Source organism: Hirundo rustica, chromosome 1 (genome assembly GCF_015227805.2).
Source record: "Hirundo rustica isolate bHirRus1 chromosome 1, bHirRus1.pri.v3, whole genome shotgun sequence".
Taxonomy (NCBI): domain Eukaryota; kingdom Metazoa; phylum Chordata; class Aves; order Passeriformes; family Hirundinidae; genus Hirundo; species Hirundo rustica.
In genome coordinates this window covers 85,296,196-85,323,990 of record NC_053450.1, presented here as the reverse complement: position 1 = coordinate 85,323,990, position 27,795 = coordinate 85,296,196, and the positions used below count along the sequence as shown (strand labels likewise).

Here is a 27,795-nt window from a genome sequence, read left to right as displayed (position 1 = left end):
TCTTTCTTTGTGGGACTTCTTAAGCATTCCTAATTTGCTGCCTCAGTATTCACTCCAGGCATAAAGCCAAAGAAAATCATTTGGAATGTAAGTTCTTAAACACAAAATGCAAAAGGTTACATAAAGAAGACAGGCATCTTAGACCACCCTCAAGTTTTCTATTGCCATTTGTTTTTTCCTTCTTAATTTCTTTCTTCAAGAAATGCATATATCTAAATAAATGTGTTTATTAATTGGAAAAAAGAAAAAAAAAAAAGACTATGCAAATACTATGTTTTCTCCAAAGAACTGTAATGGCTAAATGTATTCTACTTTTCTAGTTGTTTGGGATTCTTTGTACATCAGGTTCAGTTAGATCACGAAATTGTGATTTCAGCTTTTTCAGTAAAAGACTTTATTTTATCATATTTCAGTACGTGGCTCACTGTATTACTCTGGAAAATTTGTGTACCCATTTCTGCTTCCAATGGACTTGCTTTAAACAATATTCTTTGTTTCTTATTTTCAGATCTTGATTTTCAGATTACGATGGCTGTGTTTCTAAAAGGTGGCCATATTCTCCTCAAAAGCAGAGGGATTTGAATTTAGACCAGGAGTTTAGGCTAAACAAGCCCAATGGCATTTGCACACGAATGAGCCACAAAAATTAAAATTACATGCCTTTTTAATAGCTAAAAAAAGATATGATTAAATGGTGACAGATGATACCTCCAAATGAAAAACAGGAGAGTTAGTGAAAATGTCTGTAGTTGTAAAATGCTCTTAGCAAACTTCAGAAGTCTCAAAAGTGTAGCTTATACATTCAGTGCATACATATAGTTTTTTTCATTATGGAACTCTGCTCTTCAGATTTGCATCTCAATATGTTCTGTTCCTGTCAAACAAACAGTCGGTTGCTGCAACATTATTAAATAACGTGAAGTGTCTTTTTCGGACTACTAGTTTTTCCTGTAATGACCAGAGCACCACAGTAATTTTCTGTCATTTGACTCTACTGAAAAAAAAAAAAAGCAGCACATCTCTAAGAATCATGTGGAATGAAGAACTTAAATAATTCAGACCTTACCACAGGACGCCATTAAGATAGAATTTTAAATTTTCATCAACTGCTGAACTAATTGCAGTTCTGGTTATTAGCTGTTTAGGGTATATCATCAATTTGCACCTGTTCTTTAAAGGATGAAAATCATAATTTTCATATCCCCTGAAAAGGTGTTCATATATAAAGGAAGCTTCCTAAACAGTGTGATTTGCAAACTGTCAGAAACAAAATATACTCCAGAGTCTTTTTCAAAACAAATTTCTCAAAAACTGGACAGTACCAACACTGTGACTCTGCTGTTTAAATTTCCAAAAGCAAAGTACTGTGATTCTGCTGTTTCTGGCTGGGCAGGCTTGCAGCAGCAGTGGAGTTCTGGCTTAACAGAAACCAGTGACAGGGTCCCTTTGGCTCAGTCAGACTGGTACCTTTCCAAAAATTGTTTCCATTTTTAGCTTATCATACTGCTTTGAGACTTTCACACAGATTATTGCTAATTAATTAAAAACGAATTCAACCGATGGCAAAAACTTACTAGGACTAGCTCTGAAGCTTCCTAACCTTCTGCACCAAAATTATTTCAGTTAGCATTTTTGTTCAGCAGATCACAGTTGAAGGAACAGGTTTCTTTCAAGGATAAAGTAGGTGGTTTAAAGTTCCACGCTGCAACTGAGTAGTAAGCGAAACTGACTGCTTTCAACGCTACATTCCCATTTGCAACAAAAGCAATGAGAGCTCTAGTCACCATCTGCATTAAAGCAAGTTTTACTGTCAACTTGCACAACTAATGAATGTCAACTTCCCTGTTGGAGCAAATGCTTCCTCAGCATTAAAAAAAAAAAAAAAAAAAAAGGCTGCATATTAGGTTGTGTGAGAGAAAAACTTTTATAGTATCAATTTAACTTTAATTTAACTTTAATTATATGAAAGATACCACACAAAAAAGAGCTAATTTGTCTAGCACAGCACAACAAAAACTAGTAACTGCTGTCTTCTCACAGAGTCACTGTCAACTGGAGAGAATCTTCAAAAATATTCTCCAAGCAAAATCTGAATACTCCTCAAAAGGCTGAAATGAAGAACTAGAGAACACCACAATGAAAAATGAAAACCATTATTTTTCAGAGATATTCCAGTAAGGGTTCCACTAAATAATACCAACCCTCTTCTTGGAAGTGCCTCAGCATTAAAGCTGTGGAAGAAAGTATGCTACTGTTCATTCTGAGAAATGTGATTAGAAAATTTTTCATGCACCCAAGAACTGAATGGCACATTTCAGAAGCATTTAAATGATATGGTTCATAAATAATGTTTAAGTACTGATTCTCTTCAAACACAGTATCTTAAAATATCCCATTACACTCTGTGTTTGATCCCATGCCATTAAATCCACATCATAACTAGAATTTAAGCTGCCGCCTGCTGGAGTCATACAAAGCAGTTAAGTCTATGTCAGCATTTCCACTAAAAGGCCCTGTCCTAGAGGTTTGCAATTTGGTTATGACATTGCTTTGGTCTGAAATTTAGCAGAAATAATGTCTTTTTTCCTCAGGATTGATTCTATCTAAAAGGTCTAGGCAAAGTGCTACACATATCTTTGTATAACTGAATACAAAGTACCTTTTGAGGCACGGAAATGGTTAGCTTCGTTCTTCATCAGGAGGCAGTGAAGACTTGCTAATGTTGAACACATAAAAGCAATTTTCCCCACAAAACAGGCATTCAGTGCCAGGAAGATTATTGTCAGAGTTGCCGGTGCTGTTACCCTTTTTGTTGTTGTTGTTTTTTTGTTGTTGTTGTTGGATCAAGTTGATGCAGCAGCTAAAATACCACCAATTATCACAGGTGAATAACGCCTAATTTGTTATGCTCCTAACCTTACTAATTTGCCTGGAAATGTGTTGGTGATAGTGACAGAAGCTACCTTAGTCTGGTAGGACAGAGAGATATCAGAGTCCCATATTTGTCTCCTGGCTCTGCACTGCTCCCTCAGTTCAGTGAGGTTTTGTAAAACACAACCCATTGCTCACACCTAGTGTGATATATGTCCTAAAGTAAATTCGTGTTAAAAGACATAAGATGTAATTCACCCCCTGTAAATACAAGGTTTTATTTCTAATCAAGTATACTACGGGTTAACTGAGACTAAAGCTGCACGGAGAGGGGTACAAGGAATTCCCTTCGCCAGAGATTACACGGGAGGGACACGAGAAACTATGTTAAGAATTACACGAAAAGGGACACGAGGACACCTCTGCCGGGAATCGTTTAAAAGAGAACACAGACAACGGAAAAGGGAGATGGAGAACCCGGAGAACCAAATTACATCAGATCAATATCTCATCCGTCTCCTCCCGACATTAACCTCTCTACACAGCACTTGGACACAGCAATCAAGGACATTGTCTTCCAAAGCAAATCCATTCAGACACACCAGAACCCAAACATGAATATCTAATGAGGCTGCCTCGGAAGAGGGAATCTCGGAGACCCGATTTTCTCTCAGCGATCCAGTGTATAAAAAGAGACAGCTCCAAGCCAGAAATGTGAACTTGGGGGGTGACATACTGACTGAGTGTGTCACTGCATTCACCCAGTGCCGAAACCCGGGGTTCGACGCTGTCCTTTTAATTGTGGCTATCAGAGACTGTTATTTTGTCTCACAATAAAATTCTAAATTTTGATTTATAGAATTTGGTCTATCGTATTTATTACACCTAGTAAGAATAAATGCGGAGTGTTCAAAACTCAGTTACATGGTTGATGTATTTTGACTTATTTGAATGTCTTTTCAAAATGTGTGTGAGTGGCAAACGCCTGGTAGAGCACTTTCCTACACTAATCCAGAGAAAAGTCATTCTTGCTGTCAGTAGGGCCAAGCATGCTGTGCTGCCTTGCATAGTTATCTATGCAGCAAATACATCCAAACCAAACCATGATGGGCCACATTGTGCATTGCTATTGGCAGCACGGGAATCGCTGCAAAGCAGCATTAAAGATGTGGCCAGGCAGAAGAGATATGGCCGGACCTAGCAAAGGATGTTTTGGTGTGTCATTTCAGCTGTTCCAAGCAGCCCTAGTTATGCAGGGTCTGACAAGTTCTTACATTTTAAAAGGGGCCTTTAACAAGAGTTTTCATGATATTAACAGCTCTTTCAGGAACCCTCGGCATTAGCTTAGATTTGTTTTCAAAACCCAAGCCCTCCCTTTGAGATCGTTAGCATTCCAATAGGAACCATAAGGTTCCTATTTACAAACCCAAGTTATCCTAGACAGGATTTAAAGCAAGGATTCCCCATCAGGCAGACCTGATCTGTAAAACATATAACTTGTCAGCAAACCACTGCAGGAACAATACTACGATGAAAAGAAATAGCAGAGGTATAATGCAATAGCTTTTGCTCTCCAGCCCAGGCCTGTCGCCCATTGTGCTGCCTGGCTCAGGGTGGAAAACAGCTCATCCCTTCGAGAAGGATGCTGCCTACATCTGGCAAAGATGTAGTTTTGAAAGCTGGACGTATCTCTCATTAACGCATATTGGAAACTATTGCAGTAGGAGGCATGGTCCTAATGCACCTACAGTTCCAAAGCTGGATTACCCCAAGACAGAAAAAGAATAAATCTTAGTCTCTGCATCAGTACCCCATTCCTGTTATCAGCACTGCAGTTCCACCCTTTGTGCCTGTTTGAAGTAGCTGTTCTTCTCTGGATTCTGTGGTTTAGAAGAGGCAACCAAGTGGATGAAACAGCTTCAAGAGCCACTACTGTAGTATCTGTTTCTTTTCAAGAACCCTCATTTTCCAAACTCTCAAGACTACATACAAAACCCAGCTAATGGTAAAACTGTGGTCTTAGGAAGACTGCTCTCCATGTAAAACACTAGTTGTTGCATGCTTAAGAAAATCCATCCTTAACTCTAGCAATATCACGGAATGACAATCAGTCTTACAGAATTCAATAGCAGTTCTTGTCTATCAACTGAGATGTGGTTCAAGAAAAATCTATCAAGTTCTGGTAACACCTTTTTTCTCCATTTTGCATAAAATATGATAAAAAGATTTCTGTCTCTGAAAACCCTGACACAAGAAAAAGGTTGAAGTTTTGGGGTATCTTTCCTCCAAGTTTCTGCAGTTCTGGCATAGATTTTAGTAGAAGCTTAACATGTTCAAACACATTGCGTACCCAGCACTTCTACTAACCCAGAGAAACATATTTCTTTTAACATGTATGTGTCGTAAATTACACATTTAATGAGATCATTAAAATGTTTTGATTGCCTGAAAATCCACACTGCTCATTATTTCCATTCTATGAGAACCTTCTCCATTTTTTGTTATAAGCTGAAATGAAAAAACAAAGCAACATCCAAATCTTCTAAGAAAAGAAGCCTTGAATCTCCTTACCCTGATGAAAACCAATAACAATTATTCCAGAGCAAATGGATTTATTGTCATTGTAAACCAAATGAAAAATCAAGTTACAGATCTTAAAAATGAACCTTCTATATTTTGGGTTTAAATGGAATTTTAAACTGTGTCTTGATCAAAACCACTGATACAGTATCGTATTTTGGTGAAACTAGTATTTTGGTAAAACTAGTAGAGCAGTTACTTAATGCATTCAGCACTCACACACTTAAATTGTGAAACCATTCGCAATTTAAAATAACAAATAGTTCTCACAACAAGAATTGCACAAAGCAGAAACATATCTTTTTGTAAATACAGGGAAAAGCATGGTTAAAAGTGATTTTTTTCCCCTTCTGCTTGTCATGCTACAAATTTTACTCAGCAAATGCAGCTAGCTTTGGATGAGCTTCCCATAAAGTCCGCAATCAGATTTTTGCAAAATGAAATATATGTGAAATAAGGGTGATATGATTCATAAGCAATTCCTTGTAAAGTCATGCATGGGAAACATCTTTCTGACTGGGGAAATAAATCATTTTATTTCCTGAAACATGAGATACAGTGCTTTAATCCTTACATTTTAATCCTGTATAGCATAGCTGGAAATACTTTGTTTCACCATAATATGTTCAATCTTTTTCTCTGTTCTTCAAAATTTTAGAAGTAGCTTATGGTAGTGGTTTTCTCAGATTTTTTAAAATATATTTGCAATGTTTTTCAAACATTTTCAATTTACATACCCCCAAATTATTTTCTAATGCATATGTATCTTTCTCTAAACAGGAAAGACAAAGCTACCGATAATATTCTTTTTAAAAAGGTTATTCTTCATCTATCCCCTGGGAAACAATTAAGAAACAAAAAATCCACAGATCCCAGACTGAAAGCTGTGGTCCAGTAACACAAGGATAAAATTATCCCTCTTTATCAAGTGAACTTCATTTGGAACTACTTTGAAATGTGTGATTTAAATAAAATGATGCAGTAGTAATTCCTTTAAATACTGCTAACAAAGAAATCAATCAGCATATAAATGGAATTACTTCGTTTAATAATACATTGATGCACATTATAACCTTTACAGTGCCAAAATGCACTAATTTTCTTTGGCCCTATTTTCCATTAGCACATCCGTTTTCAACAGAAATGTGGTACCAATTCCTTGGGTGCCCATTGTTTAGATAAGGGAAAATGCGCTACTGAAGTAATTTTATATTTCAAAAATGAGGAGGTTAAGGCAGAAAGATAAAGGCATTGAGAGATAGGAATCAGCAGGGGAGGGCAGCACAGTGGAGGGGGCTGATGCTCCTCAACCCCAGAGCACCACTGCCCCTGCCATCCAGTTGCAAACAGAACATTTGGACAGCTGAGGGCAACAGGAGGTCATCAAACTGTGCGTGGAGGGAACACAAATTATTGCCTTTTACAATCTGAGTTGAAAATGAGACTGAGAGACAGTCTTGTGAGGAACAACAAGGCACAGAAATATGAAGGGAGCGCAGAGAGTAGGAAGATTTTTATTTTTCCTGGTGGGTGAAAAGATAGCACAGTCTACCTCAGGGGACAGCTAGTAAGCCCTGTAAAAAGCAGGGGACACAGAAGAAAGGGAAGAGACCTACCAACCACCACCAAAGGATGAGAATCAGAGGTGGTGTTTGCCACAGCCCAAGCCACGCTACCCAGTGACTCAGAGGTGCTAACCCTCCACCGGGCATCTGTCATCAGGGCTTTAGGCTGTTCATGACTGTTCTGCATACAAACAGAAATAGGTTTCCACCTCTCAAAAAACAATGACAGTGTCATTTCTATGATTACACAGAGTCACTTTAGAGAGCAGCAGCTCTCTAAAGTGACTGTGAAAAAAATGATGTTTGATTAGCAGACAATCTGCATGTGCAGGGTGTAACAAAGCTATTAGATTTCACAATAAAAATACCACAACTTGGGACTAATTATACTTTGCAGATCTATCATTTGGGGTTATTAAAAGGACAGGGAGATATACCAGCAATAATGGTTGGCCAACGTGCTATTTTAGTATATTTCCTCCATATAATTTTTCTTGTATTAAAATATTTTCCCCTCAGGAACTGTACACTGAACAGGAAAAGGTGAGGCATCAAAGATTCTTATGTAGGAAAACCCAAACACTAATACTGAAAACAATATGTAAAAGTGTTATTCCCGTTCCCAAGTTTATGTTGCTAATGGTGCTTACATAAACAGAGCAGCGTTTCGCTTACAGAAAACTTAACCTTTTGCTCCAAACTATTCACTTTGGGTTTTTTTAATCACAGTTCGCATACACTGCATTGTAAAACAAAGGTAAATGTCTTCAGCCACTCCGATTTGCTAACATTCATTTAAGCTGTGTTTTTTAAATTGTACAACTAAGGTTATTGAATTAAACCTCTCATTTCAGCTGTCACAGAATTAGGCAAGCCCTTGCATGTGTGAGCTGTGGGTAAACATGAGTGTGCTTGCCCATCAGTACAGACTCTTTACGTTGTTAAAGCTTGTGTAAACAATTGTAGTTAAGTATGTGCTTTGCTTAATTGGTGCTTCAATAGCTAGAACTGTATGCAACCAAAAGGAAAACCCAGCACTTGTACAAAATGGAATTATCCTGCACTCTTAGGCAACTCACACAAAACCCCAGATTTTAACTTCTCCTGTTTAATGGCTATCACAGTTCAGACATCTGTGCTCTTCAATCTAACACCCCTCTCCTTTTCTCCCTGTCTTTCCCCTCCTCCATCCTCTCAGCAACCAGTAGCACATCAAAAACGTTGCTGTTTGATGGCTCAAGCTGAGACGTTCAGCCTTTACCCTCACACTCTCTTGAGATGAAGCAGGCAAGGCTTTTAATCTTACCTGGTGACACATGACTGACTAATACAGTTTCTTGGACCTTCTGACCTCTGAGGGACTAAATCTGGTTGGTCTTTCAACCTCTCCAGGTGGCTGGAACATCAGTTTGAGGTGGGTCATGATGTAAACAAAGTTTTGCACAGGTTTTCCGTTACTTTCTGTGCATCCATACTTGTGCTAACTTTTAACGTGCAAATTTCTTGAGTATAAAACGTATCATTTCACTTCAAGTCAGGGGGAAAAAGAATTTTCCTTTACTGTAGGTTAAAGACTGTAATGAGAGCATGCCTTGAAACCAGTCACAGTGGCAAATTTGCTGAGTCAGTGCTGATGTATTTTCTTGGAGCGAGAGAAATGGTCTGGCTACAGCCAAGCAGCTTATTTGAAACTTTGCCTCCCACACAAACTAATAAAGCAGTGCTAGACGGGTTTGACACTTATACAGAATAACTCAAGACGTTCCTAATCCATGTGTCTCCCTTTGGAGCTTTGTTGCTCAACCGTTTTTCTCCTAGGACTTTCTTCTGGTTAGCTTTGCGACAGTGGTAGTCCTCGAGGCACCCTTTAGGCCCTCAATACATATTTTGGTAAATGTGTTTAGATTTTATCAAACCACCGTCTGCTACAGAAGTCCTGGAATCACCTGAAACCCAGCTGTATCAGTTTTTACAGGGAGCTGGAAACGGCCAAGGGGAAATAGCTCATCAAGAAGTAACAGGGTGAGGGCCAGTGAGAACTGGAGGAAAGAAAAAAAAGAAAAAAAAAAAATAAAAAAAAAAATCTCAGCTTTTGAAAATACAGGAGGAAAAAAATACATTTTTTTCTAGTACAAGGTACATAAAATGCAAGGGGCTACGATTTCTTCCATCTTCCATGTTATGAATAGTTGGATTCTCAGCTAGGATGTGGCAAGAAATACATCTCCAACACCATTGATGATCCCAACAAGTCAACGGACAGATCACCACTTGCAAAGTCCTACAGTTACAAGTACAAGGATGAAATCCTCCAGCTACAGACACCATTTCAGACTCATAACAGGCTAATCAAGTAAACACCTGGCTCAGACATTAAGGGCAAAAAAAAAATCTCCGCAGTGTGTGCTGTAGCGTGCAGTTAAGCTGGTGTGCAACCCAAGGTATGAGATCAGCTCACGGTGCTCTCAGCCTCCTCTCCCTGTCCCTGCTGTCCCCATTTCCCAAGCTCTGCTTCTGCACAGGGACAAGTGGTTCTGCTGAAGATCAAGCAGGACAACCCTGGAAGTCATTATTTTGGACAAAACCCAAAGTAACAACCCTGAAATGTAGTATTTTTACAACTGATCCCTATAAAAAAGCTTCAATTGATTGTGTGGAGCAGGAGCAGGGGGAACTCAACCCTAAAGCAAGCCCCCAAGCCCTAACAGTTTAAGAAGAGAACGCGGTGAAAAGGCAGAGACACGCTGACACCAGGAATACCGCAAGCCAACAAAGACAGCATGTCCCTTCTGGTCCAAAGGACTTGGCCATGTTTGGTCTAGCTGTGTTGACCTCCTGTACTCAGAACGCCAATAAAAGCATTATTTCACCTAGCTGTAGTTACTGCTGGTTGCTTAAACTTCCCATGAAAGCTATGTCCTTACTGCAGCGTGGGATGTGATCACTCTCAGAGGACCCTGCAGTTAAGCAAGGGTGCTACAGCTTCCACACCCAAACTTCGAACTGGAAATGCCACCAGACAGAGCGGCAGCTCTCCCACAGGCAGAAAGGGTATGTCAGGAGGTTGCATAAAAACCACTGCTGAGAGCGAACTCCCCACTGGGACAAAGCCTGGGCATGTTGCTAGTTTTCACTCTAAAATGAATAAGGCACCGAAAAAAGAAATGGACCCTTATTTTGTGAGAAAATATTTTGAACACAATCATTGAGTAAAGTTCTAACAGCGTTTTGAAAGGTACACGTTTCAATGAATATTCCTTTTTACTAATGTTGCCACTGAAATGGAATCCCACTCCTGAATTCTTTCTCTGTGGGAATAGAGTTTCTCTAGTGTAATTAATAACAAAAATAAATACGCAGCTATAAACACAGAGAACTCAGCTTTCTGGCAAGATAAATTGGTGCAGTTTCGCTGAAGTCAGATTGCTTAAATTTACAAAGAAGAGGCCAAACTTAAACATACCACTACTAACACATCCAATCACCACAAAAGTTTTGCACAAGAAAATATGAAACAAAACATTTGGAAAGCGATTCAATGGCAAAAACCCAGAGTATCTATATAATACATCCATTTACCACCATTCAGCTTATCATGCTCACTACTGTTTTAAAAACAGTATTTTTAAGAACAGTTCTTCCTTTGTGGACTCCTGAAACTCATTGTTATCCTGTTTTTGTGATATTTCCCATTTAAGTTAGTTTATACTTCCTCTAGGAACACAAGAAGCAGTCAGATCACCTGCTGTTCTGAGATGTCTACAGTACTTGAACACAATGGGGTGAAACCAGGACAGAAAGTTAGCCCAATTCTTCATTTCCTGGCTTTGTATTTTTAGTGGGACCTTTCACATCATTTTAATATCCCCATAGGTAGCTGTGCATGCAGCACAGAAAAACATGCATGCACATGCACACGCTCTGTACATACTCAGGACAAAGTCATAAATTCTAGCACCAAAAGTTAGGATTATGTGTTTCAGTGTTGTTTCTGAGTACACAATAATATTGTTTTACAGCATCTTTCTTGATATCATAGCGTAATCTTTCTCCTAATAGGATAGCCCCCTGTCTGGAGAACAAACTAACTCTGAGAGTAAGCTCTCTTTTGAGAAATTAAGTAGGCAAGGGTTCTATAGAGCCTGAAAGTAACCAAAGGTAAAGAACTTCAGAGAAAGAAATGATAGATTCACAGTTCAGTCTGATTAATGCTGTGGCAGGAAAATGAACAAAAGCCTGGTTCTTGTGCAAATTCTGAATGGGTGCTCAGAAAGTCACTTAAATCCAGGTTCTCATTTAGTCACTGACACATATTCCTCTACGTGCTTGTTACTGAGGCACAACGTGGAAACAGATGAGTTTTTTCTGAATGTGAACTAATCAATCAATCAATGTAGACTTTTTCTGTTTTTTCATGCCTTAATTTCCACCCCCTCTTCCCCCCCACAATGAAGGTAAAATGCCAAAAGAATTTGAGAAAATTAAGTATCTTGATATTTGTGAAACAATGAGACAGAACTACCCTGGAAGAGTCAAGAAAGGATGAAATCACTCAATAGAGTAAATAAATCTGCTCTAAAAGAATGTTTTTCTTGTTCTCTGCCCACCATTCCACCTTTTCCCACCCCAAGATTGAACATCTAGTCATTCCAGTGAGAACTCTCCATCCCCTGCAAGGAATAAGAAAGAGGGAGCCTGTGGGGAGAAAACCCAAAAGTGCATCCAAGGGCTTTATCAAAACACATAGGCAGAAGTTTAAGTTTATGGAGGCACCCTTCATTCAGTCATTACACAATTTATGAGCCAATCAAATTTTCAAATCTCCTTCTACCTTCCTTTCATTGTTTTCAGGATGTAGTCATATGTACCTCATTTTTTATGCCCACACTAAGGTGAGGAAGACTTCAACTGCTGTAGTCATAGAATGCTTGAATTTTCTGCTTCAGTCTAGAACATACTTCCAAAACTGGACAAAATTGAACTTTAAATAGTTTCCCAAAGCACACTAAAGAGTTCATCTCTCAAAGGGCAGTTTATTGACGGGCTTGAGGAGCAGAGAGGGAAATCACTGAAATTTAACCCTGAACCCCACGTGAACCCAGGGATTGGGACTGCATATTTTCCACTGTCCTGCCATCTGCTGCTTCGCTGCACATGGTAATCTTTGGCAACCCCACTGAGAGCTGCCTGGGCTATGGCTCTGTTCAGACAGGGTGTAGAAAGAAAAGACACTGAGAATGTCATGGCTGACTGACCAGACTACTGAGATCAGAGAGATTATGCCTCATTTGCTCACCAAGCCCTGCCAAAAGCAACACCATTTAACTGCAGGTACTCAAAACCCAACAGGCATGTTTAAAGGAAAAGTAGGCTAAAAAAGAGGACCATTCATAACATGCATTTGTTTGGGACACTGTAGCTATGACCTTTTGGCAATTACTCATAAGAGTTTTAAAAGAGAGTCTACAGTGCCCAGCATTTCAGGTACAAGTGATATCTGGCAGAAAGTATCACACACCCAATTTACAGGACACACCAGCCTGGGAGATGAGTCAAGGCAGGAGTAAACAAAAGGAGCCTAATAGCCCAGCAAACAGAGATGAACAGAGAAAAAAACATAGCTGTTATTTTAAAACAGCTACAGTCTGTTTTTCTCTTGGCTGTGAAACGCTGCACAGTATGGGAGTGCAAGTGTATGGTACTTATATTCATAACCTTCATATGTCATCTCATGACAGGGGACCTCCCTTGAGCCAAAGCCAAATCTGCATTTGTTCCCCAGACCATCCCCACTAGGCTCCAGATGCAGCAGGCGAAGAATCAGCTCTCAAACTCTAAATTCCTCTGACCACGCTCTTCTGCATAAGGGCCCCCAACCCTTCCAGTGATTAAATATCAAATGGGTACACACAGACTTACTGACTTTCAAAATGATTACCTGAAAAGCTAAGGAGTATCTCAGAAGTGTCTTAGAACTGCTAAGGTATACTTTTAAGGGTGTTGGACCTGCAAGAAAATTACTGTGGGATGCAGAGTTACTGTAAGATTTTTGAGTCTTATCATGCTGACAACAACCACCCGTTATTAATGTAGCTCTCTCTCATCCTCCCTGCTTCTGTCAGAAGTACTAGAAATAAAGATACAATTCTATATGTGTGTCTACAACAACGTCCTGCCCTATTTCTTCACGCAAACACTGGTCTTGGAAATGACAGTGTCTTCTATCTGTTTAGGAAACAAAAAGGCACTTTGATAAGATAAGCTTCTCCAGGGGCTGCAGAACTATGGTTGGCAGACACCAGGGTTGACAAATGTTCTTCTAATTGCAAAGGGACACTACAAAATTGTCCCCTGATGTGGAATAGACAATCACTGTCACCCTTTCTTCTCCCCTGCTGCTCTACTGCCTCCACTCTGTCTGCCTCACAGGGAGATCAGGAAAGAGACAGAAAAAAAGCCATGTAAGAGAAGAGGAACAGGCATCTTTTCTCCAGTTCCAGCTGTGCTGGAACCAACAGGCTCTGTTGTTTTGATGATTCCAGGATCCTCACCTCTCATTTGATCCCTGCTTGACAGAAGTGCACAGCAGAGGTGGGAATGGCTTGCAGACTTACAGAGGGAGCTTCTGAAACCCTTAGGCTGTTTCCTTCAAAACAGGACCCTTCTTTCTGAGACCTGGAGTCAAAGAACCTCAACACCAACCACCAATTAGTAAGCAAGACAGGAGCAGTGTGGTAAAATGAGTAAGGCAAAGAGATCAAACGTGCTTTCCACCTGTATTTTTCTTATGATACAAACACATATCTTGAAAAATAGTAGATTTGAATTAATAAGCTACCCCTAACAGTCTCAGTTTTAATTTCTGCTGCTGAGCCCTGCTGAATCAGAGTTCCCACTCTCCTTCTTGACTCATAACCTCAGGGACAGCCACGAAGCTGGGCAGAGACACTTTATAAAATGTACTAAATGAAGCAACTTTCAATAATAACAAGGACTGGCAGGTAGCCATGTTAGAGGAGGAAAGACCTTGTAGGAATGTCCTGAAGCATAAAAGTCTCTGTTGTTCTCATTACTGCAGAGGAAGAAAATCTCTTTAAATGCTTTTGATTCAGACGATCATTTGACAGAAACAACGGACGAGACAAATGGCTGTAAAACAAGGCAATTGGATTTCCTACTGCTACAATATCTTACTTGGCTCCCATGACACAATTTCTCTGTTATTCTGCTTTGCCATGGTAAAGTAAACTTACAGGCTACCCAGAAAACAGATGAGTGTAATCAGTCCTTTATAAATTATATCCCTTCACTAAAAGAAAGCAAATAACTTTGCCTGCTCTATAATAACTGTTCCTAATACTTCATTTATTCTTTAAATTGTTTATAAAACACTTCAAGAGAGGTCAAGATGAGAGGGCAACAATAATTGGAGATTAAGGAGACTCTCTAAGTATTTTGCACCTGTGAGTAAACACTTTGGTAATTATTATGATGAGAGATAGATCTACTAAAAAACCCCCAACAGCTTATTTATGATTTTCTTGGACATACATGTTATTTCATCTGAGATGGAGCCCCCATCTTTTCCAGGGCTATTCCAATTCAAATTTAAGCAGCTGTACATATGTCTTATGTCATGTGACTGACAAGTCAACAATAATAGATTTAACCTCATCTCCTATGGAAGTAACCTAAAAAAATAACAAGCCAAGGGTGATAGCCTCATGGAGTTTTTTCCAAGTCCCCTGAAAAAGCAGGCACTTTCCTCCTCAGAGACACATAGTTAAAGCCCACAGAATCATGAACAAGAACTGACCCTGAAAGACAGAGATGTGAATTAACATGCAGGACTGGTGTTCAGGTAGGATTTCAGAAAGGCTTTTCTAACAAAAAGGGGATGGATATCATGTCCTTTTGCGGTGTGTCCTTTCTCTGTGGCATGGTTCTGCCCACTCTGGTTTTTGTTCTTCTTGTGTCCATGCACAGCACTAGCAGTGGTCATGGCACCATTCTGGAGAACGGAATGGAATAAACCCTGTAACACCATCTCTTGAGCTGCTGAGCGTACCAACTGTGCAGACACCTAAAGCAGCTGAACTCTGACATAAAAATGAATACTAATCCACACTTTAAAAGTACACATGGATAAAATTGTATTAAATCTTTAAACACTCAAGCCATTGGTTTCTCTTAAAATAGTTACAATCTAGCACGTCAGAAAAAAAAATAGTTCTTAGTAATTTTTCTGCACAGCCTATAAGAGGTTGCTAAAGAAATCACTAGTATCCTCTAATCCCTCTACTAATTTAAAAGAGAACCCGAAACAAGATACTGAAAAAGAAAACTATTCGAATGATGACTAATTATACAGAAATAATAAACTTAAACATGAAAAATATATTTTCTGGGGAATTTAAAAGCAGCCAGGGCTATAGACATACTGGCTTATGAAAATAAAGTTAAAAATTTAAGTTATTCTTAAGTTTCAATGGAATTCAGTAAACAGTATTTGATTCAAGACCAAGTACTCTCTTTATCCATTTTATATGGTAAGATTATAAAAATGCAAATTCAAAATTCAGATGTTATATCATTCCCCTTCATTTCTTTTTAACCCACATTTCCTTGCTCTCCTCAAAGACACAGAGTCATGTAGATCTAGACATAAACACAATCTCTCTCCAAACTGCTTCAGCCCAATACCAAATCAATACAAATTATTTCTACATAATGTGATAACTGAACCAGAGCTGTTACCTGAACCAAATTCTTTGTTTACCCTAATGCAGATAACTGAACCAGAGCTGTTACCTGAACCAAATTCTTTGTTTACCCTAATGCAGAATGGAAGCAAGAAGAAAATACCTGATTACTGGATCAGAATAATTAACAGAGCATTTTCAGAGGATGTTCCCTAACCACCTAACTTTATATTTAAAAATGTTTTTGCTCAAACTAATTCAGAAATACCAAGGCAGATAAATAATTACTGATTTAGTCAAGCTAAACAGACTTATCAGAGTCTAAGAAAAATCAGATCCAAAATCAAACAATTTTCATGCTCTTTTACTTGGGTTTTTATTTAGTTATTGGTATTTTTCAAGCACCACAAGACCAGGAAACACAATTGTGTACAGGAAACATGATTTTTCTCTAATATTATATTTAAAATTAATTATATTAATCTTATTTGTCTCCCACAAGTATTATTCTAGAGTAAAATGGAAATGAGGCTAAGCTAATATTTCAAGATAACTGCTGTCTACAACAGTATATGGTTGGGAAGTTCTGCTTTTGAAGTAGAGAACTATAAGAGCCTCTTAAAACTTAATATTATGTTCATGTCTCGAAAGCTCTCTGTGAGGCACTTTTAAAATATGTAAAACTCCCAGGGCTTTGAAAAATCTGAATGGTCTTGTCACTAAACAGCAAGTTTGAAAATCAGATAAAGGCAACTGAGATTTTATTAAAAAATAACTTACTTCATCATGTGGCTGCGTAAGTGTTTCTTTCCTGACAGGCTACAGAAAAATAAGAGGCAGTTCTATTAATCCATTGAGGATTAATGTTCTAATTTTTTGCATTTCAGTAGTCTCAAGGAAAAGCATATTTTAAAAAGTGTTAAATCTCTCAGATTTTGTTTACTGAATACCAAGCTTTTTGCATTAAATATTGAATTATCTGATTTTTACCAATAGAAACAACACTGAGTTTGACTGAACCCTCATATACATTATCAGTTAGGAAATTTTTGATTTATTCTTTTACAAAGAATTTTACTGAGTGCACAAATTCTTTCATCAGACTTTCACGTACAGGCAGCCATTTTCAAACATCATCCACACACTCACACGCATACATAATTTTGGAAAAAATGAATGAGCATTCCCTGATGACACTGTGGGTTTCTTCATGGGTGTTGATGCCAGGTTATCACTGTCTGTAAATGTGATGGCAAACCAGATGACATCACACACCACCAAACCCACAATGAACCTGTAGAACCAAAGTGACAGGAAACACTTAACTTACTTGCAAGTAGACCAGAATTGTGCAATAACTGCAGCACACTAATGAAATCAAACCCAGAATTGCTTCATCCCATGATTTCAAAACAAAGAGCTTCTTTAAGTGCAATGTAAGATTATGATGCTTTTCTCAAGAAAAGCATCATCATGAGACATAGTGAAAATTTAATAATGACCTGTTATGCACTGCCTTACACTTTTCTGACACTATTTTGGCAGTAGACCTTGGATTCCCCAGCATAAAAAAACCTGTTGCCAGTTCTCTAGTAACACCAGCACTTTGAGAACCAGGTAGCAAAGGCAGCATTTGCCTACTGCTGTTACGTGAAGTCAAGCTTTCAAGTTCGAGTCTTAGTGTTACACCAATCTTGCCCAGTTTTTCACAAATATTGCAAGATATTGCTGGGACTATGAAATATGCTAAAAATAAAACACTCGTATATGTGCTATACGCTTTTTTTAAACTTATTTTTGTGCAAATCTCAAAGAGATTCAGATTATTCAAATCACTACCTGGAAGCTGCAGCACATCTGGAAAGGTTATGGCTCAGGGCACAGAGCAACTATTCAGAAAAGGAGAAGCACATCCACCATCTAGTTTTAGACCATACAAAGGGGAGAGATTTGTCCATAACAAACAAGTTGCAGATGCTTTACCCCCCTAGAGCACAAGCATAAGTCACACTACTAGCACCAGTCCATCCCATTCCTCAATTTTCCCTAAAGGGTCAGGACTTGAGAAGAGGAAGACACATCCCAGCTAAAAACACATGTGAAAATTAGCAACTACTGGCCTGATTTTCAATGGCAGATACGTGCAATACTTACAAAAACAAAGAGCAGGGGAATAAAAAATAAGTATTTGCATAATACCTGTTCTGGTCACAGGGTTGACTTTACATTCAGTTGGCACTTCAGTATAAATGTTTAAAATGAAGTACAATACCAGTGCCATCCCAAGCCAACAAAGTTTTTAAGACCATGGATAACTTCCAATTCACTCAGTTTTCAAGAATTACATAAAATTTGGGAAGCTGAAGAACTTTTCCTGACCTTGGGAAGTGCACAGTGTCTCCATTTACCTTGAAGCAGAGCAGTAGTGGTAACAGAAGACCTTGGTGGTTATTTTTACAGTCTGCAGCAAATAGAAACTCGGTGTGAGAGCACAGAGTGTACGACACAACACAAGTATCCCTAATGGATGCACACATGCCTACCAATGACTCAGAATACGGGCATGAGGTGGGGCTGAGAAGAGAAAGGTGTCAGCAAGAAAGCACAAATAAGATTTAAAACTTAAAAAAGCAACTGTTTCAAAATTTTTAAGAAGGAAATGGAACGTAAAATATTTGAGTGTGACTGACGTTCTTCTCATGTTTTCTGGATTTGTCTTAAGTCTAAAATAAGCTCTAGATTTTTGCAGATTCGCATTGCCTGCACCTGGAATTACTATAGGATTTTATGAAGTTTTGACAAATATTCTCAATCCATCTATTGATGGACATTGATTCAATGAATAAACACCCTAAATATCTTTTAATGTAAAGTTTGTAATATAAATGAGGAAGGGAAAAAAAAGAAGATGTAAACTGAAGGTCTGAGTTGCTTTAGTGGATAATTCTTTACTACTTAGAAGTCTATTCACATATAACATAATATAATGAAATCGAGGACTTGACTTCAAAAACAAAAATCCATCAGTATTCCTACAACATTTCTATAGTAGTGGTTCTCAAACTCACCAAAAAGTTCAGAGAAAGTAGAGAAAACACGATACTGTATTCTCCTGGTTTGGATTTGATTTGTTTTCTTGTACCAAAGAGCAACCCTGAAGGGTTTCATGGGAAACCTGCTAAGTCTCTGTCTTAACAGTTATCATTCTATAGGGGTGAGATACAATACAGATCAAAATATGCAACTGCTATTGCAACATCTAAATAGCATTGGGTATCTGGTTTTATTACAATGCTTTGGGCCATAGCTTTCATTTGCCAATCATTGCCTAACAATTAAGTAGAACATAATTAAATTTTAAGAGTCTAAGAAAGGCATATCTTTGAAAAGGAAATATTTTGACAGGGTTGGCAAGGTGTACAAACATCAACAGTGTGGGAAACACATGTAGCTGACAGTGCATACACTGCTATAACTCCTTGTAACAGACGTTAAAATCTGTTAAAAAATACTTGCAATTAGATTAATAAAATGGACAAAAATCAGCAGTCTGCCAGATGTTGGGATTTTCAGCTATTTCAGTGTCAACAGGATATGCTTATAAAGGTAAAACGTTTGTGCATCCCCAGAAAGCACATAATGCATGTAATGGTCTGAAGTCAAACTACCCCACACATGCAATGTTTGTCTTGCGGTTGTGCTTCTTATTTTTAAACACATTTCTAGGAACTGTAAGGCAAACACTTAATGAAATCAAGACAGAGAAAGAAAACTGTTCTTAAGTTCAAACCAAGCTCTGACCAAATGCTCTAACCTTCTTTCAGATAAAGCAGCTTACCTTCCTACAATTGCTCTAAAATCCCACTGTATGATGAATCTTATCAGAGGTGACATCCAATGACATTGCATTTCTCACTTATTTGTTTTTAAGGAATCCTGCTAACTTTGTTGAGAAATAATCAGTTGACATTTCTTTCTGCAATGTTCTTTCAACCACTAATGGTGAAGCCAGTTTATTGTGAATTAGTCTCTCCTGCTCAGCCTCCTGTACCTGAAATGCCTCAGGTGGGTTGATTTCAAATAACTTTTCTGAAACAACATGCACTTCTAATAGATTTATTTTTATTTTATTTATTTATTTTTTAATTATGCATGACTAAGTAGAGGGAATTGTCAACCTTTCAGAGAGCTATTTTAGGGAAACCAGGATGCACACTGCTGAGAAAATGTTTCAGATACTAAGATGAGCCAGTTACTCCATGCCAACAAGCTGTGAGTACGACTGAGCTTTCAAGTTTCTGCATCCCATATGATGATGCCCAAAATTTGAAGGTTGTGGATTGAGGACTATAGAATCACATACTTAACATCTTTTCAGGGATAGCCAGGACTCTGAAGCTGAGCTGTAAGCAATTTCTAATGGTTTTTACCTCATAGTTTCAGGGGAACACTGACGTTGGATTACACAGCAGGAAGAAGACAGAGCAGTACACTAATAAAACACAGGAAAAATGTATATATTTGACAGAATTTTAATCACAGTAAGACACAGGTCTTCATAAGTTTAAGAAATTATTAATACAGCAGCAATTACTAAAATGCTAAACATTCATTACTTACAGAATATCAACAATGTAAGATAGATTCATTTATGCAACATCTCTTGCAATAATGATGGGACCTTTGCATTTTTTGTGATTTTTTTTTCCTTTCCCACCTCAATTTCAGAATAGAATGATATTTAACAAAGCACAACAGAACAAAATAATCATGTAGATGCAACTGCAAGCAAAAATGGCTCAAGAAATTTCTTGAAAAAAGCAAGAAATACAGAACAGGTTGGCTGTGACTGAGTCCCCACATCCAGGAAAACTTTATCCTGCAGTATGCTCTCTTGTCCTAGGCTCTGGGTAGCACTGAACTATGACTTAACCACTCATTCAAAGGAGGTGTTGTTCCCCAGATAAAGTGGTTTCCTTCAGAGAGGATCTCACATGCAGCAGCTTGGACTGCATTCCCACAGAGCCCTGGAATGGGTAGGCAATGGACTTTCAGGCATGGTTGCTTACCCATCAGCTACCAGAGTCTGAGATGACCACACTGTATCTATACTGTCTCCTAAGCTCTCCCCTCATGTTCCAGCAATGGGATAAGCTGGCTAAATTAACTTCTGGCTGAAATCAGTTCTGTTCTGACCTTCTGCAAACTCCACACCTTCTTTAAGCCAATTTTTAAAATGCAAGGTGTAACTCTCACAGTTCTTGCTTGTATTTCACTCCATGTTCTCATTTATGCATACCCAAGAACAGTACAATGGTCACATTTTCCATTGTGCTTTGCCTGGGGAAAAATAAGTGTAACAAAGGGGAAAAAGAGAGAACAGCTCCATAAAACACATTATTTCTCAAAATCCTGCTACAAGTTTGTGTATTACTGAAGGCATAAGAACACAACAGGCAAGGTATATACTCTGCAACTCCATTTCCCTTTTCTGACTTTCATAAACTTCATAGCACTTTATTTAAATTTTTTCAGCTGATATTTAATTCAAGAAAAAAAGGCTGCAAGTTTTAGACAGAGAAAGTCACACTGATATATGCTATTGTAACTTAGGGAATGTTAAGAATTACTTGGTAAAGTTTTCCAAATTTAATAGTTTTGACATTTTGTAAGTTGTGGGGATACACTGCCCTTTTGTTTTTTTTAGTTTAAAAAAAAGTTGAAATCAATCATGAAAGATAGCAAAACTTGTAATCTACTTTCTTCTCAACACAGTATAAGCCACAAGAGAAACATATGATTTAATGACAAAAAGATGCTTCTGATAAGATAATAAATTGCTCAAGGAGTGATCTAGATTGTGAATGCAGCTGTTCCAAAAAATCTAAACCCACAGGCAAGAAATTACTTATTTTTGTACAAGCTATATCCTTAACTACTTAGATAAACTGATGATAGACCCCAGAAACGTATATCAGATGGAGAAGTGAAGAATCAGGGCTACTTTGAGATTGAAAAGGAAAAATAAAAAAAAGAGGTGATAAATATTACCACGAACTATTGTTGCAAAGACTGAATCAAAAATATTTTCAGTAGTCACACTGTTCAACACAGCATCTTACTTCATCAATAAATCATTTTAGAAAAATATCTTTTTATATCTTGATTCAGTTCACATACATGATTATTTCATTCCCAATGTGGCAATTTCCATGGGACTGACCTAGATTTCCTGGATGCCCATATTTGCACTACCTCCATATCTTAGTGTTGGCTAGCACTAGGAAAGCAGCACTAGAAATATAAGGGTTAATATGGCTTACTAGCAACATAAGAACCAGACCAAAAAAATAACATATTTTGATGTGCTCTGATCTATATTAATTGGTCAGCAGCAGGTTCAACATCATCAAAATTAACTGAATTTACTTATCTTGTAACACCAGAGCTTTTTCAAGGGGAAAACACACGTACTTAGGTAAAACAGATGAAAGGTATTTCCAGCAATTTTCTATTATTACAGTCAATATTGCTGCAAATCCATTTGTGCAAGTAGGCCATAATGCCCGCATTTATTCCCAGTGATGTCTGACTGCATGTGTAGATAAGGGAACACCTGCAAGGATCACTTAGCAGGATCAGTCTCGCAGCAGGGAGAAAAAGCCAGTAAGAATGCATGTCTCCAGGACACTGCATGCTTTCTCTGTCGAAACATGCAAAGTAAAAGCCATGAAACTATCTTGGCTGCTCTGTAGCACACAAATGTCTGAGTAGGTCCTTTTACATTGGCCATGGTACCTTGCCATCAAGTTTTCAATGCGCAAGGCAGATGATCCCTGATGACACCAGCCAGCCTGCACGCTTCCCATCCGGCAAGGAGCAGGAGAGTCACAAGCAATATTTTGCTGAATTTTCTATTTAGATACATTCATGGGTTTGGAAATTTTGCATTAAATAAAGGAGATGTAGATTTGCACTGAAAATTTTACACACTTATGTCTTTCACAGGCCTCAGGAAAAGCCAGGAAAAGCCCTTAATATTTCCAGTGGTACTAAGTTGACCAAGCTTCTCTTGCGCTGAAAGTAGTCTTAAGAGATTAGCAATCAGTCTCCAACCACAGACATGAGAAAGGAAAATCTGGCAGATATTGACTACATCTCTATACAGTAGATGCAGAAGAGCAGCTGCTACAGTAGGAATTGCACAGATTTCTTGTGAAGGTCAGTAGCAGATGTCACCATCTGCTTCTGCCTTCTCTGTGAAATAGAGGCAAAAGGGATACTAAAAGCTGATTAAAAAAAAATGTAAATGCTGATTTAAAAAAATGTAACAACAAAACCCATAAAATCAAAAAAATCACAGAGATACTTAAAGTGAGTAGGGGAAACTCTTACCCCCTTCTCCCTGGCAAACCTGAGACCCCGATGCACAATAAAAGCAAAGAACACTCCCCTTTCTATTTAAGATATGATTTCTTTTCATTTTAATCTTACTACATGTGCTTTGACAACATTCAGCCTGCAATCTAATACCTAGCCATTTCCACCCTTGGCTGAAAGAGATCACAGAAATGAGCAGTTGTATCCTTTCCCTCTGGCTATACAGCAATGGTCTGATGACAACTGCTTTACCAGAGTTGGTATCAGACAGACAAAAATTCCCTACTGAATGATCTACACAATGATGTCATGTGTGGAGGCAAAATATTACTCAGGGAAAAAAAAAAAAAACAAAATCAACCAACAAAAACCAAACAAAACTTTTGTTGCATTGTGTCAGGAAACACGCTGTACATGTTTGTACATCTTGGCAGATTAAGATCAGATGAGGCAAGCAATGAAGTGGTTAACCAAATCAGAAAGTTATCTCAGACATCCAAAGGCACATCTTGTAAACCTGAGACAACTTCTTACACAGAACTGAAGAAAGACAACAGTAAGGGCTTGTCTGGGACAAAACAAATGACGCTGTCAACAAGCAGTTTGCTTTCCCGCTCAGAAAAGGCAGTATTAGTGAGATCCAGAGGCCAACAAAAGAACAGGAATCTTTCCAGCGGAGTAAAAAAGGTTTGGATCAAGCTCTGGCTTTCCTGAAAACTAGACTTACTAATTGCCTCACTCTTCTACTGTCAAAACCGTCATCTCACTAAACAGAAATTTCTTTCCAATATTGCTACAGGGCAAACATTTCCACACTGGTAATACTGGGAGACATGTTCAACTACCACCAGCAACTTGATAGCCACCACCTCCCCCATTCCGTATCCCATAATATTGTTTTGAGGGGGAGGGGAAAAAACCCCAACATTATTCTGGGAAAGTTTTTTAGGCTTCCTTTTATTTGTTCATTTTTGAATACAGAGACTGCCTGTAGCAACTGTTGCTTTTCAGCTCGTGTCATACTTAGACAATAAATAAGCTTCAGAAACAGAAGATCCCATTCACGTTGGCATGACTATAAATCAGGAAACTCTTGAGCTGTACCTGGATAAAATGGACAAAAGTAACTGAAGAAATTAGCTTTAGCAAAGTATACTGCTAATACAGGTCTTTTCCCCAAAGGAAGCAAGTCGTGCTTATCTTGCATTACCAGACTATTACTGGAAGTACTATGCCAGACCCTCAGCTGGCATAAATCAACACGACCCTACTCACTTCAGTGCAGCTGTGTTGATCTATGTGAGCTGAAAAGTACGTACTGGTCAAAAAGTGACTATTTCATCTTACAGAACTGTAAAAGTGACTAAGTGAAATGAAAGGAAAATCAAATGAGAGGCAGAACGTATAATATAAAGAAAATAATAGAAAGGAAAGTACTACAGAAAGGCTCAAAGTAGATGTATATTTTATTAAGATTAGTCTAACACGGCCACTAATTTTACTTCATATAATTTTTTAGATAATATTTTCTGCTGTTACATACACATGTATCTCTTGAGTATATACCCAAGTACTTGTGCAATTTAATAATGCTGTACTATTCCCAAATTAAGATATAAGGCTCAGGCAGTGGGTTCAGCCAAGCTAGAATTTGTCAGTGGTGTTTTTGTAAAGTCATTCTGATTGTCAGATCATGAAACATCATACTTAAAAGGAAGCCCACACAGCAAACTTAAGTGCTCAGCTTTACACTACTCCTGTTACTGTCTTTCTCTTAGAGAGCAAGATAAAAGTAGAAAACCAAATGTTCTCAAATCCAGCATTGTAATTTTGAGAAATACGAAACCCTTCATATTAGACTTAAGCACTCTTTACCCTTATGAACTCTGTGCAGACTTCCCTATTACTATACAGGCTACATGAGATTAACTACTGGTGCTCCTTTCTAAGTTTTAGCTGAAAAGGCTCAGAAGAATTGGCATTCTGAAAGAGGAGGTGTAGATTCATGAATTCCATTTATAGGGAAGCAGCTCTTGAGATTAGACAGTTCTCATTTTCCCTAGGCTTGTGCACTGCCCCCACTCTACATTATTAGAACATCATATAAAGAGGGACTGGGACTCGGCCCCCTTATCCAAACTAGCAATAGTGAGGTACAGACCCCAAAGGACATAAACACCTGAGCTGTGGCTGGTGTTCCAAGAACTCCTCCAGGAAATCCACAAAGGGGCAGACTAACCCAGGGTGCATGGATGCTTGGAACACATAAATAGTCAGTGGTTTATCCAAGACTCAGTTCGTGAAGAACAAAGAGAGTTGAGGGTCAAAATGTTCTCATGCATACCTTTCCCATCATGTGCAATTCAGCTATAGGCCAATCACTTTATCCCATAAATATGACAGCCTAAATGAGCCTTCTTTGAGCTCTCTCTGCAAAGCAGCATGGCAGTATGGCAGTGATTCCCCCTTGAGTGAGGAAACCTCTCAAAGTTGCTCCTTGAGCCAGAGAGACTTTTCTATTAAAAACTTTGGATAAGTGCAGTTTCAGTTCTATTTAAATTGCAAGTGGACTGCTTTGCAGTGCCTTTCCCCATGCTCTGGGACTCATCTCAAGGTTTGAGATTCCTTACCTGAGACTGAGGTATCACAGTGGAGAGACCCTTTATTTACAAGAGATGCTCAGTAAGATGCCAATAGCATGCTAAATTAATACTAATGAATGAAAGAATTAATTAATTAATTAATTAGACATAAATCATTGTAAAGGTCTTGAGAATAAGACTGGAACCAGCTACACCTAAGGTGCATCAGGAGTTTAGAAACTTCATGATTCAGTGGGTCTCCCTTGCAGTTTGGTGCTTTTGTCATTCCAAATTGATTCCCTGTGCATGTCATTCCAAATTGATTCTAACTCAGTATTCCTTTGTATGTTTCATCCATGTAGTAAGTAATGGAGTGAACCTCGCCATCAAACTTTGTTAAGTCATATTTTTATAAATTCGTATTAAACCCATTTTTGCTAATAACTTTGTGGGTGATTTTTTGAGCAACCCCAAACACTCATTTACAATAGAGATCATGAAGCAAACTCTTTATGATTGCTTGTTCAATTCAACATCAGTGACCAGCTTGGCAGACAACTGCAATTAGCCATATTTCAACGTGAGTACTGGTACTTCAAATACAAATACTTCTATATTTGATCACAGCCCACAGTGCAGGCTCCAAGGTATGAAAAATAGATTCTGTTCATCCTTACCATTGCCTTCCAGAGTAGCACATTTCCTGGACAAGGAATACTAGAGTTTGTCTCTAGAGTTTTCCCCCATAAATACATTTTGTGTAACAAACTTACATAAATTTTCAAAAGTATGATTTAAAATTCAGATATGTCCATCAGGACTGAACAATTCTGCACCTCAGCAAGTGGCAGATTTGATTCCTGGGCATTGGGTTTTGTGTGCACAAGATGCAAATAATATCATCATCAAGGGTTATTGTATTTGATGCACTCAGTGTAACTGTAAACCAACTGAAACAGTCGTATATTGTATTGGAAGAAAATATGTATTGATCTATTTAGGTATTCCCAATCTTTGAAACCAGTATAAAAAAGGCTAATCCATAAAGCATTTTAAAACTTTCATGGATATTACCAGCTTTGTATAGGAGCTACAAATTCCAGTTAAATCCTCTTTTCCTCCTGAAGTGCCTTTACAGTCTTCAAAAATATTAGGAAAGTGATGAATGGCTATCAAGAAGCAATCTCAAAACTACTTATTTTCTTATATGTATAGTTTTCCAAACCTTTTTCCACAAAAACACTGCAAATAACACTGGCCTGCGGTTATAGTTGTTTTCATGGCAAGTACTCCTGTTAAGGCAAAAGGAGCCAACTGAAACCATTTCTAGGACAAGATTCCTGTTCATGGCATAAAGGGCTTAAAATTTCACCTAGCACACACACACACACACACACAATGAAAAGTACAGCCTGAGACTTCAAAGCACAGACTTGAGTTCTCCATGGGGACATGAAATGTGCTGAAAAGAGACCTCAGACTGGAAACTCTATTTCAGTAGTGTTAAAGCAGGAGCAAACATCAGAAGGACCAAAATAGCAAGGACTACGGAAGGTTTCCTCCTTCAAAATGGCACGAGACTATAGAAGAGCATCAGAAACACTACATGTGTTTATAAAACTTCCATCTCATAGCTCCTTAGAGTTATTAGAAATCATGCCAAGCTAATATTTTTTATTGCATATTCCCACATTTTTTACAATGGTAAGAATGTTTTGATTGCATAGTGATAACTCAGGGCAATTTGAACATTAGTTTACAGCACACTAGGAATACACCTCAGTAGTCTCTTTAATAGAAAGCAAAGCATTAGGGCCTCTAAATGAAATAATCTAGTGAATATGATTCTCCTTTAATTTTGAACTTGTGCTTCATTTGCTCCAGTGAAGTGATACACCACCTCCTACCACCAATTACTGTAAATGTTGCCTACCCACTGTATGATGAGGTTTCACAGCTGTGACTCCCAAAGACTGAAATTAATATTTAAATCCTATTGACATAGACTCCTTTTTTTATCTTTTTTTGTTTGTTTGTTTTCCTTTTAAGCAGAGATGAAATTATGGTCTGTTTTATATAATATGATTAAAATTATTATATTTTGTGCCAGACTAT

General features: G+C 38.1%; 1 protein-coding gene across 6 annotated transcripts in view; it reads right to left on the bottom strand.

The window, feature by feature from the left end:
• GMDS (GDP-mannose 4,6-dehydratase) overlaps nucleotides 1-27,795 on the bottom strand; it is a 411,509-nt gene that overhangs the window by 227,444 nt on the left and 156,270 nt on the right. The window lies entirely within an intron of this gene.